The sequence below is a fragment of the Zingiber officinale genome, chromosome 2B, assembly GCF_018446385.1.
Source record: "Zingiber officinale cultivar Zhangliang chromosome 2B, Zo_v1.1, whole genome shotgun sequence".
Taxonomy (NCBI): Eukaryota; Viridiplantae; Streptophyta; class Magnoliopsida; order Zingiberales; family Zingiberaceae; genus Zingiber; species Zingiber officinale.
In genome coordinates, this window is record NC_055989.1 from 153524816 (window position 1) to 153536392 (window position 11577).

The following is an 11577-nucleotide window of genomic DNA, read 5'->3' on the forward strand; positions in this document are numbered from 1 at the left end:
AGTGGTATCAGAGCCGAGACGCTTCAGGAGGACTAACCGCCAAACGAAGCAACGAGATGGCCGGACCTAACATCCACCCGCCAAAATTCGAGGGGGACTTTGCAAGCTGGAAGAAGCACATGGAGGTATTTTTCGGTACCGATTTTGATTTATTATTGATAATGGAACTCGGTTTTGAAGCTCCCGAGGGCAAAACAAAAAGTCAATGGACAAAGAAAGAGCAGGCCGAGTACGTGGCAAACAAGAAAGCAGAATTCCATCTGCTAACCGTACTTCCTCCACAAGAAGTCAACCATGTCGGCATCTACAATTCGGCAAAGGAGCTTTGGGAGAAGTTCCTTGAATTACACGAAGGAACATCCGAAGCCAAGCTTGCGAGACGGGACTTACTTCGCAACCAGCTCACCAACCTCTGTCTTGAAGAAGGTGAAACAATTGCACATCTACACTCGAGGATACAGGAACTCATCACCGGACTTTCGAATCTCGGAGAAGAGGTAAGTAACCGAGATTCGCTCAGGTACACTTTAAATTCCTTCCCTAGAAATTCAAAATGGGCATCATTAGTAGATGCCTTTTACATTTCGAAGGACTTAGAAAAAAATTCATTAGAAGATTTTTTTTCAACATTTGAAGTGCATGAGTCAAGATGTGCAAGAATGAGAGAGCCAAAGAACAACGTCGCCCTCAAAGCTTCGAGAGACGAACCTGAATCGGAATCTTCTCTCGACGACGAGGAAATGGTAATGATGGTAAGACGATTTAAGAAGTTATACAATTCTAGAAAAACTAACCATCCACAGGGTAGAAAGAAAAGAACGATTCGCTGCTACCATTGCGACGAAGAAGGGCATGTCAAGGACAACTGCCCCAAGCTGAAGAACAAAGACAAGGAAAAGGGTAAGAAGCCTATCCAAAAACGAAAGGCCCTGAAGGCGACGTGGGACGATACGTCGTCCGAATCGGAAGTCGAAGCATTCTCCGGACTCGCACTGATGGCGAGTCATCAAGACGATGACTGCGATTCAAGCTCTTCCAAAATGAGCATCGAGAGCATCGATGAAGGGGGAGACACGTCGGAAGAAAGCAGCAGTTCAGGGGGAGAAACGGACAACGAGATCGACAAGGTAAGTCAGGTACAATCTCTTCCTCCCGATAAAATGTTTAAGTTTGTTAAACTTTTAACAAAAGATTGCTGCAAATTAGAAAGTGAAAATAAAAATTTAAAAGTAATTCTAGCTAAGTCTTGTCCCTTAGAAGAATTAGATAAATTAAAACTAGCAAATGAAAAATTGAAACTTGAAAATGATGATTTGAAAATTCAAGTAGATAACTTGAAAAACCATGCATGTTCATCTAAAACCAATGTTAGAAGATTTAATAATTTAAATTGGTACTTTAAATATCACCCTGGACAAATTAGGAACATTTCAAGAAAATATGTTTCTAAAAACTTTTTAGTTAATCCAGTAGGTTGGAACCTATATTGGGTTCCTAAATCATGCTTAAATTAATTTTAAAATTAAAATTTGCGCTTTAAGTGAGAAAATTAAACAAAGAATTTCTTTATGAGGATTTGTCTAAGGAAGTGGTTGTTGTTCCAATAACCAAGAAGGCCTAGTGCCTCGCCACGACCTGGAAGCCAAAATATTGAAATAAATGTTTAATTAACTTACTAATGAAGCATTAATACAAGAATTAATTAGTGCTTGAAAAAGGTTATTCAAAACATTTTATTTCAAATTAGAAATTTACTTACTTAGAATCTCTTTATTCTCAGAAATCATTTTTTTTAGTTAAGAATCTTTTTAAACAAGAAATCTCAGCTTAAATTACTTAGAAAAACTTTCTAAATTTCTTAAAAACTTAGAAATTTATTGAAATATTTTTTAAGTCTTTAACCCTTAGATTGTTTTTCATGGAACCCCATTTTTATTGTGATCAAAGGGGGAGAAGGGAAAGTATAAGTCTAGGGGGAGGTAGAAAAAATTGCAAATTAAAATTTGAAATTTTAATTTTTTCTATCATGTTGCATATTATTGCAATTAATTTCATATCTATTGTTGACCCTAGCTTAACTTGGGTTGATCACACCAAAAAGGGGGAGATTGTTGGAACCCTAAGGTTGTTTTGGTGTGATCAACAAGTTAAGTTAGGTCCTGTGTGTTTTTAACCTTGTGTCTAAGTGTGCAGGAACTTAGGAACACAGGTAGTCGAGTGGAAGACGCAGCTAGCGAGAAGGACGACAGTCCGAGGGACGAGGTGCTGCGGAAGGAAGCGCGCGGTGGTTCCGAGGGACGAAAGCCGGAGCGGAAGATTGCTCGAGGAGCAAGAGACGCAGCTAGCGAGAAGGTCGACGACCGAGGGACGAAGACTGCGGATGAGTACGCTGGCGGACGAGAAGGAAACACGCGGCAATTCCGAGGGACGAGAAGCCGGAGGGAAGCCCGCTCGAGAAGACCGGAAGTTGGGTTCGGGTGAGCCCTTTTCCGGATAGCAGAGATCACCCAAGTGAGCGGATCCGGAGGAGAAGAACCGGACCGAGGCGGGACTGAACCAGAGAAGAGGTCCCGGACGAAAAAGTCAACGGCTGTTGACTTTGGGCTCCGGGGCGCCCGCAGCCCTCCGGGGCGCCCGGAACCCGATTTTGACCAAGATCGTGATTTACGCGATCTGAACGTTGGGGGATAAAGTTCTATCCCCCCCAGGGCGCCCGGAACCTTTCCAGGCGCCCCGACCAAGGCTATAAATATAGCCTTGGTCCAGAAGCTTTCAATCAGTTCAGAAATTGTAACAACACTTGTGTGCTTCCACTGCTTTGATTAGCTTCTTTCTTTTTGTGCCTACACTGCTGTAAACGAGGCTTCTCCGCCTGAAGGAGTTTTTAGTGCAACCATCTTCCTTGGATTAACAACCTCCTCGGTTGTAACCAAGTCAAATCCGGTGCCTCGTTTCTATGCTTTATTTTCTGCTTAATCTATTTTTCAAGTGTTAGCTTACTTGTACGAGAAAGGGTTGTGTTTTATTCAGGGCTATTCAACCCCCCTTCTAGCCGGCCCAACGGTCCTACAATAAGCATGTGGCAGGTTGAGATTGGTCCACTCATATGGGCAATAATCTCTGTTTGTTAAGTACAAATAGAGGTAAGACTATTACTTATGGGACAACTTACATAGCTGTGAATAGAGATAGGTCCATAAGTTAAGGTCGTCTTGATAATTGTGTCAAGATGAGATCATTTATGTTGAATAATGATCGAAGTAAATGAACAAACCATTTACTGAACCTGTTGAAAGCCAGATTGGAATTCATATGTTGAATTCAGGATTAGATATTAGGTATGTCTAGATCAAAATTTGTACGATGTAAAATTTGAGGAAAACTTGCGCTCTTTTTAGTAAAGAGAATAACATCGTAGCATGTTATTCATACCACATGTGCTATTACGACAATAAAGGTAGTGTTGGGTTGCGTTGGCTGGCTAGAAGGGGGGTTGAATAGCCTGCACAAAAAGAAAACTACCCTTCTCAAACTTTCAAAATAACACTTGCATAAATAAAATAAACAAATAAAACTGAAAGAAGAGGCAAAGGGATTTTTACTTGGTTACAACCGGGGAGGTTGTTAATCCAAGGAATGAGTCACACTAGAATCTCCTTCAGGCGGAGAAGCCTCTTACAACAATGACGTACAAACAAATAGAAGCTAAACTACTAAAAGTAAGCGCACAAGTATTGAGTACACAATTCTTGAATTGATTGAAAAGCTTCTGGACCAAGGCTGTATTTATAGCCTTGGTCGGGGCACCTGGAAGGGTTCCAGGCGCCTGGGAGGGGATAAAATTTTATCCCCTTCGCAACGGATCACGTTTGACCGTGATTCAGTCAAGATTCAATTACGGGCGCCCGGAATGGTTCCGGGCCCTCTGCTCCGATGTTGCTCGCCTCTGTCCGGGTCTTCCGTTCTAGCTCCGCTCACTTGGATGATTTCATCCAACCGAAATAAGGCCCACCCGAACCCAATTTCGGCCTTCTCGAGCAACCTTCCGCTCCGGCTTCTCATCCCTCAGAAACGTTGTGCGCCTCCTTCTCGTCCGCCTGCGCACTCTTCCGCAGCACCTCATACCTCAGATGCGCCGAGCTCGTCGGCTCCCTCCCGTGCCGCCCTTCTCGCTAGCTGCGTCTTTGCTCGACTCCCTGTGCTCCTAAGCTTTTGCACACTTAGACGTAAGGTTAAAATACCACAGGACCTAACTTAACTTGTTGATCACATCAAAATAACCTTGGGGTTCCAACAATCTCCCCCTTTTTGATGTGAGCAACCTAAGTTAAGCTAGGGTAAATAGACATAAAAGTAAAATAGATAATATTGCAATAAAGTATAAAAAAGATAGAAAATTATAGTCTACCTCCCCCTAGACTTATACTTTTCCTTCTCCCCCTTTGATCACATAAAAAACTAAGGTTCCAAGGAAACTCTAAGGGAATAATTAAAAACTTTGAAAAAAAATTCTAAGTTAAAAATTCTAAGTTCAGAAAAAAATTCTACCCTTAGTCAATTTTTTTTAAAAAAATTGAGAGATTGCCACAATGTTAAAAAACTTTTTAAAGTATTTATCTAATTTTAATGCTTTATCAGAAAGTTAATTAAACATTTCATTTAAATATTTTGGCTTCCAGACAGTGGCGAGGCACTAGGCCTTCTTGGTTATTGGAGCAACAACCACTTTCTTAGACAAAGCCTAATAAAGAAATTTAACGTTTAATTTTTCTCGCTGAAAGCGCTAAGTTTAATTTTAAATTTTAAGTTAGACACGACTTTGGAACCCAATATAGGTTCCAACCAACTGGATTAACTAAAAATTTCTTAGGGACGTATTTCTTTGAAATATTTCTAATCTGCCCCTTGTGATATCTAAAATACCAAATTAAATTATTGAATTTTCTAAAATTTATTTTATTTGAACATGCATGATTTTTTAAGTCATTTACTTGTCTTTTCAAATTTTCATTTTCTACTTTTAATTTGTCTAACTCTTCTAATGGACAAGACTTAGTTAAAATTACTTTTAAAATTTTAATTTCTTTTTCAAATTTACAGCAATCCTTAGTTAATAATTTAACAAATTTAAATAATTTGTCGGGAGGAAGAGATCGTACCTAACTTACCTTGTCGATCTCGTTATCCGTGTCTCCCCCTGAACTGTTGCTTTCTTCTGACGTAGTTCCCCCTTCATCGATGATCTCGATGCTCATTTTGGAGGAGTTTGAATCGTAGTGCTCGTCTTGATGACTTGCCAGTAGTGCAAGTCCGGAGAAAGCATCGACTTTCGATTCGGACGACGTATCATCCCACGTCGCCTTTAAGATCTTGTGTTTTTGGCCAGACTTCTTTCCTTTGTCTCTGTCCTTGTTCCTTAGCTTGGGGCAGTTGTCCTTGATGTGCCCTTCTTTGTTGTAGTGATAGCATCGGATTGTCATTTTCTTTCTACCATGCGGATGGTTAGTTTTTCTAGATTTACAAAGTTTCTTAAAATGTCTTACCATCATAATCATTTCTTCGTCGTCGAGAGAAGACTCTGACTCAGGTTAGTCTCTCGATTCTTTGAGGGAAATGTTGTGCTTGAGCTCCTTTGCACTTGCACATCTTGATTCATGCACTTCAAATGTGGAAAAATAATTCCTCTAATGAAATAGTTGTTGGATCGAGAAGTGTTAGAGGGGGGGGGGGGTGAATAGCGCTCGTGGCTTTCACTTGACGTAATCGAAAACGTAATGAGTAATGCAGTGGAATAATATAGAAAATAATCACGAACACAAGTTATTTACTTAGTTCGGAGCCTAGGGCAACTCCTACTCCAAGGCCCATGCTCGTTGAGCATTTACGTTGGGCAACAACTATAATAACGTTAAAGTGTTTACAAACGAAGTACAATCGACAGTAGTAAAATATATCAACGACAAACTAGAAATAGCAGTCTCGAAGCTCCAAGTCATCGACATCAGGTTGAGGCTTTCTCGGAATGTTTCTTTGATCAGCAACATGAAGAAGATCACTTGAAATTTGATGTGCTTAGCTGCTGGTCGAAGAAGCCTTAAATAGGTTGTTGAGGGTGCCTCCAAGTCCTCATGGAGGCGCCTCAAAGGTGAAGTTTTATCCCGATTTGAGCGTTATGATGAGTCTTCGCTACCTGCCCATTATCCACCTCGAGGCGCCTCAATCAACCACCGAGGGCACCTCCAACCAAGCGTCCAGGGTGTTGGTGCGGGAAGCATCCGACGATCGAACCTGAGTTTTGATAATGGCAAAGGATTCAAAGTTAAGCTGGTTGTTATCTAACATGTTGCTTGAGGATTTCAGGAAAGTCCTAACTGCGGTTAGGCAAGGTGAAAACCCTAGGGGTGGTAACCCTAGGTCATAGGGGGTGGTAACCCTATGCGGAAAGTCTTGGCAGGTCGAGGGCTTTAGGCAAAAGTCCTAGGGGGTGGTAACCCTAGGTGGAAAGTCCTGGTGTCGCGAACCAGGTGAAAGACTAGACTAGCCGGGAAGCGGATGTCCAGCAGAAAGTCCGGGAGCCTCGAGTGCCGAGCAAAAGTCCAGTCGATCTGGAGGATCGAACTGGCATTAGGTAATCTCTCCTGAGGGGAGTAGGTGAGGAGGCGTTCCCCGTAGAGGGAACAGTAGGCGTCAGGTCGACCTAGGGTTTCCGGTCGGAAACCCGAAGTCAAACTCGGACAGTCCGGAGACTGTCTATACTTCATTTATCATATTTATTGTGCTAACTTTGTGTTGCAGGATAGTGTTTGGGACTAACGTATCTTGCAGGTGCAAAGGAGCAACCTAAAGCCTCGGATGAACAGTGTCTGAGGCGCCTTCATGGAGCTTGGAGGCGCCTCGGGTGCAAGGCTGGAGCTGGCTGCGAGAAGCTGTTCAAGGCGCCTTGATGAACAGTGGAAGGCGCCTTGAACAGATGAAGGAGCCCTGTGAACAGTGGAAGGCGCCTTGAATCTGTGATAAGATTCGACCAGTTCGCTCCTTATCTCCGCGGCTGACTCGGTCGATTCAAGGCGCCTTGGGTAGTATTCAAGGCGCCTTGAACACTATTTATAAAGGGGGTTCGACCAGCAGCTTGGATCAACGACTTCCAAGCTTCCATTCTGTTGTGTTCTGCTCAAGTACTGCTTTCGAAGTGCTGTTACAACATTCCAATGACCCGGAGTTCAGATTTCTTTTCTACTACTGTTGTCGGTATAATTTTAATTGCAGTTACATTTGTAATTAGTTTGTAATATTCATACGAGCTTATAGTTGTTTCCCACGGAAAGCGATCAAGGATCGCGGGCCTTCGAGTAGGAGTCGACCTAGGCTCCGAACGAAGTAAACGACCGTGTTCTTGTGTTTGTTTCCTTTATTCCTCTGCTTTAATTACTCTACGAACGCTTTAGGATTTTGATAATCGAACGATTTAGCCACGAGCGCTATTCACCCCCCCCTCTAGCGCGGTCTCGATCCAACAATTGGTATCAGAGCGGGGTCGTTTTGAATTGGTGCAACCACCTTTCAAAACAAATTTTCGTGGTGCTTTCAGATTTTTCGGAGTTAATTAGAATTTAGCCTTATCGCTATATTCTAATTCTTTTATCGAATCGGTTTTTGCTCGAAGTCGGTGCAACACCGCTCGAGTTCATATTTATTATTATACTTCCCACACTGCTAATCCAAGACCTAGTCTTGGTACATTTCTGTTGTTTTTGTTTTACATATTCTGTCGATTCTCTTAAATGGCCCAACAAGAGGGTTTCATCACCGTCCGCCCCCCGCTCTTCTCTGGAGAAGATTTCGGGTACTGGAAGGGACGGATGGAGACCTTTCTAAAGATCCAGTTCGAGATGTGGATGATCATCCGAACTGGATTTCAACTACCGACTGACACTGATGGCAAACCTACTCCCTGCGAAGACTGGGAACCCTCCTTCATCAAGAAAGTGGAAGCCAACGCCAGAGCTACCTGCACCCTCCAGTGTGGACTGACCAAAGAGGAGCTCAACAGAGTTGGTCCATTCTCATCTGCAAAAGAGCTTTGGGAAAAGCTGATTGAACTTCACGAAGGAACCTCCGACACAAAGGTCAATAAACGTGATTTACTACTTAATAAACTATATAATTTGAAAATGCAGGAAGGTGAGACGACAAGCCAATTACACACAAGAATTCAAGACATCCTCAATTCTCTCCATGGAATCAGACAAAAAATAGAGAATCGGGACGTCATAAGGTACGCTCTTAATTCCTTTCCGAGAAGCACTTTGTGGGCGTCAATGGTAGATGCCTACAAAGTGTCCAAGGATTTGTCTTCTTTAAAGTTAGACGAATTATTTAGTGAGTTTGAACTTCATGAGCAGACTAATGCACAGCCATCCGAGAAGGGGGTTGCTTTAGTTGCAGGTACCAGTCGAACATGCGAATCAAGATCACGGCGTAAAATTAAACCGGAGTCAGAAGATGAGCCCGACTCAGAAGATGAAGAAGACGAACTGACCAGCGAACTCGTGAACCTCGTGAAGAAGCTCTACTAGAAGAAGAAGGGCTTCAACAAGAAAGATCTGAAGAAGGCGGTACAATCAAAGGAGGTCCAACCCAGTTCAAAGGTGAAGTTTGAAGTTACCTGCTATGGGTGCAACCAGAAGGGACACATCAAAGCTAACTGCCCCAACCAGAAGGAAGCTAAAAAGCAAAGAAGAAAGAAGGTCCTTAAGGCGACGTGGGACGAATCTTCTTCGGAGGACGACGACGACGAACTCGAACAAACGAGTTTACTCGCATTGATGGCCCGGGACCAGATCGTCGAATCCGAGAGTGAGAGCGAGTCAGAGGCCGAGTCCGAGTCAAGCCACGGATCCGTATCCGTTTCCGAAGGGCCAGATCCCTCTGTAAGTATTCCTAGGCTTAATAACTTAGTTAATTATTTACTTCGCAAATTAGCTAAATCGAACCTAAAGATTACGTCACTTCTAAAGGAAGTAGCTGTCCTTAAAGAAGTGACTAACTCTAAATCCGTACCTGATCAGGTTCAGACTGAAAATTCTACTCATGTTCAAAAACTTGAGGAAGAAAATTCAAGTTTGAAAAATCAGGTCAAGGATTTAAAAAATACCTTAGAACGGTTTTCTTTAGGATCCAAAAATCTTGACCTAATTCTTGGGTCACAAAGAGCCGTCTACAATAAATCTGGGCTAGGATATAAAACTAAAAGGAAATATAAATCCTATTTATCTTTAATAAACAAGCCAAATAGTAAATTAGTCCAAGCATGGGTCCCCAAGTCCAAATTGATTAATCAAGTTGGACTTGGTCAATATTGGGTCCCTAAGGATCAAATACACTACCTCGATAGACCATATCGAGCCTATGATCCAGGGGGAGCAAAAAGAAAAACGATCTAAAAAATACAAATTTAAAATTCGAAATTAAATTAAAATTCAAAAATTCAAAATTTAAAATACAAATTTAAAATTCAAAATTAAATTAAAATTCACAAATTCAAACTACAAATTTAAAATTCGAAATTAAATTAAAATTCACAAATTCAAAATTCAAAATACAAATTTAAAATTTGAAATTAAATTAAAATTCAAAAATTCAAAATTTAAAATTTGAAATTAAATTAAAATTCACAAATTCAAAATTAAATTTTCAAAAATTCAAAATTCAAATTACAAATTTAAAATTCGAAATTAAATTAAAATTCACAAATTCAAATTACAAATTTAAAATTCGAAATTAAATTAAAATTTGAAATTCAATAGAAGGAGGATCCTGAATAGCTGACACCCCCAACTAAATTACCCGACAGGGTAACCGAACTTAATCTACCCGAAATGAGTAAACAAGATTCGACTACCCGGCAGAGTAATTAAGGTTAGGCTAAAACAGGCTAGATTTAACTTGACCCATGGTACTGGTGAAGTTTTTGAATGATAGTACGTTAGGAAAGCTTGGGCATCGCATGTCTAGGAAGATATGGCTTCGACCTGGTGCATTTGGCCAAGTGGAACTGACCAAAGCAACCCTTAAATGGATCCTAACTAGTTATGTAAAATACGGTGCCCAAATAATAATTAAATAATAAGGTTATTGGAAAAATAATCTTATTAGATTTTTCAGGAATTTTAGGAATTTTCTGGGATTTAATCGGAGCTCGTATGACGTATTTTAAGGGGATCAATTATTGGGTTTAAAGAAAGTCTGTTTGGAATACCCTTGAATGGGAGTTGATTAAGGAATGAACTTTAGGTTTAATTGAACTAACCCTAGGTATTTAATTTCTTTCCTTTATTCTCCTCCCTCTCCCGATTTCCCCTAAACCTCCTCATCGCCGCTGATCTCTCTCCCTCTTGATCTTTGTCACCGAGACCTCACGCGTCGCCGTCTCCCGATCATCCTCCTCTCCGTGCCACCGTCGGCCACCACAGTTTGACGCCGGACGTCGCAGCCTACCGCCATCTCGCCGATTCCCTTTCTCCCCTTCGCTTCCTCGCGCCACCATCCGAAGCCCGCAACAGCGTCGGCCGATCGCCGGCCTCGCTCACCCCGCATCGGCAGAGTCTCCCTCTCCCATTAGCTCTTCGTTGCCGACCACCAGCGCCACCTGACGCTGTGCCCTAGCATGTAGCCGACCCTACCTCTTCCTCTTCGTCGTCGAGATCTCAACACCACCTCTTCCCTCGTCTTCAAGGTGCAGCTGGTCAGTTGCTTGGAGTCATTCGATCTTCACCTGAAGAGTGAGTGATGGAGAGGAGTATGCTGGTAATAGCTTGAGGTAAGGCAAATGCTTGGAATTGATTAGCAGTGATTGGTTTTCCATTCTATGTATTGGATGTGAAGATTTAATGTTTGGCTTGTTCTTATAGTTTTGGCCAGCACTGTAGGCCAGTGAACCATCGGAGAAAAGATTGTTGACATGGAATTAAGTAAGGTTAAGAACTGATTTTGTATCCTATTGTAGAGTAATTGATAGATTTTTGTGATTTGGTTGTTAGGTTAGAAGGTGATGGAGATGTGGGCAGCAGTAAGCATCACACCCGTGATTTTCAACAGTGGGTTGTTTCGTTCATAAGGAGCATTTCGAATGAGGTGAGTTGTGTTTGGATATTGGTTTGTAGTCTTGTGATGGATTGGTTGATTTTGGTTGATGGTGTGGGGTGGATATAGTTATGTATCCATTTCTGATTTAGATTTTAATCTGTGGTATCTTGATTAACGAATAATTAGTTGTGTTGGTTGGATTGTCAGCTGTGGTAGTTAGAAATGGATTATGTGCAAGAATTATGCATGTTCGATTCATGATGTTTAGTTGTTGATGGAATTAAATTTGACTAGATAAGTTGGATGGGTAGATTATGCTTTCTTGGATTAAATGGAAGTATGTGAATAAAGAGGTTGAATCGGTTTAGGTTTGTTGATAGTTGATACATTGATTATAGATCCTTAGTTTTGTCTCGTATCCTGTATTTGTAGGATCCGAGTTGGATGTGATCTTCTGGAGTTGCTGAAGACGGTTGACACGCACTACGTATA

General features: G+C 41.5%; 1 long non-coding RNA gene across 1 annotated transcript; it reads left to right on the plus strand.

The window, feature by feature from the left end:
- The first annotated feature begins 10836 nt into the window (after positions 1–10836).
- On the plus strand, positions 10837–11577 carry LOC122049689. The gene is made up of 3 exons (XR_006131015.1): positions 10837–10970; positions 11040–11133; positions 11518–11577. It is a non-coding gene; the product is annotated as an uncharacterized LOC122049689 (long non-coding RNA).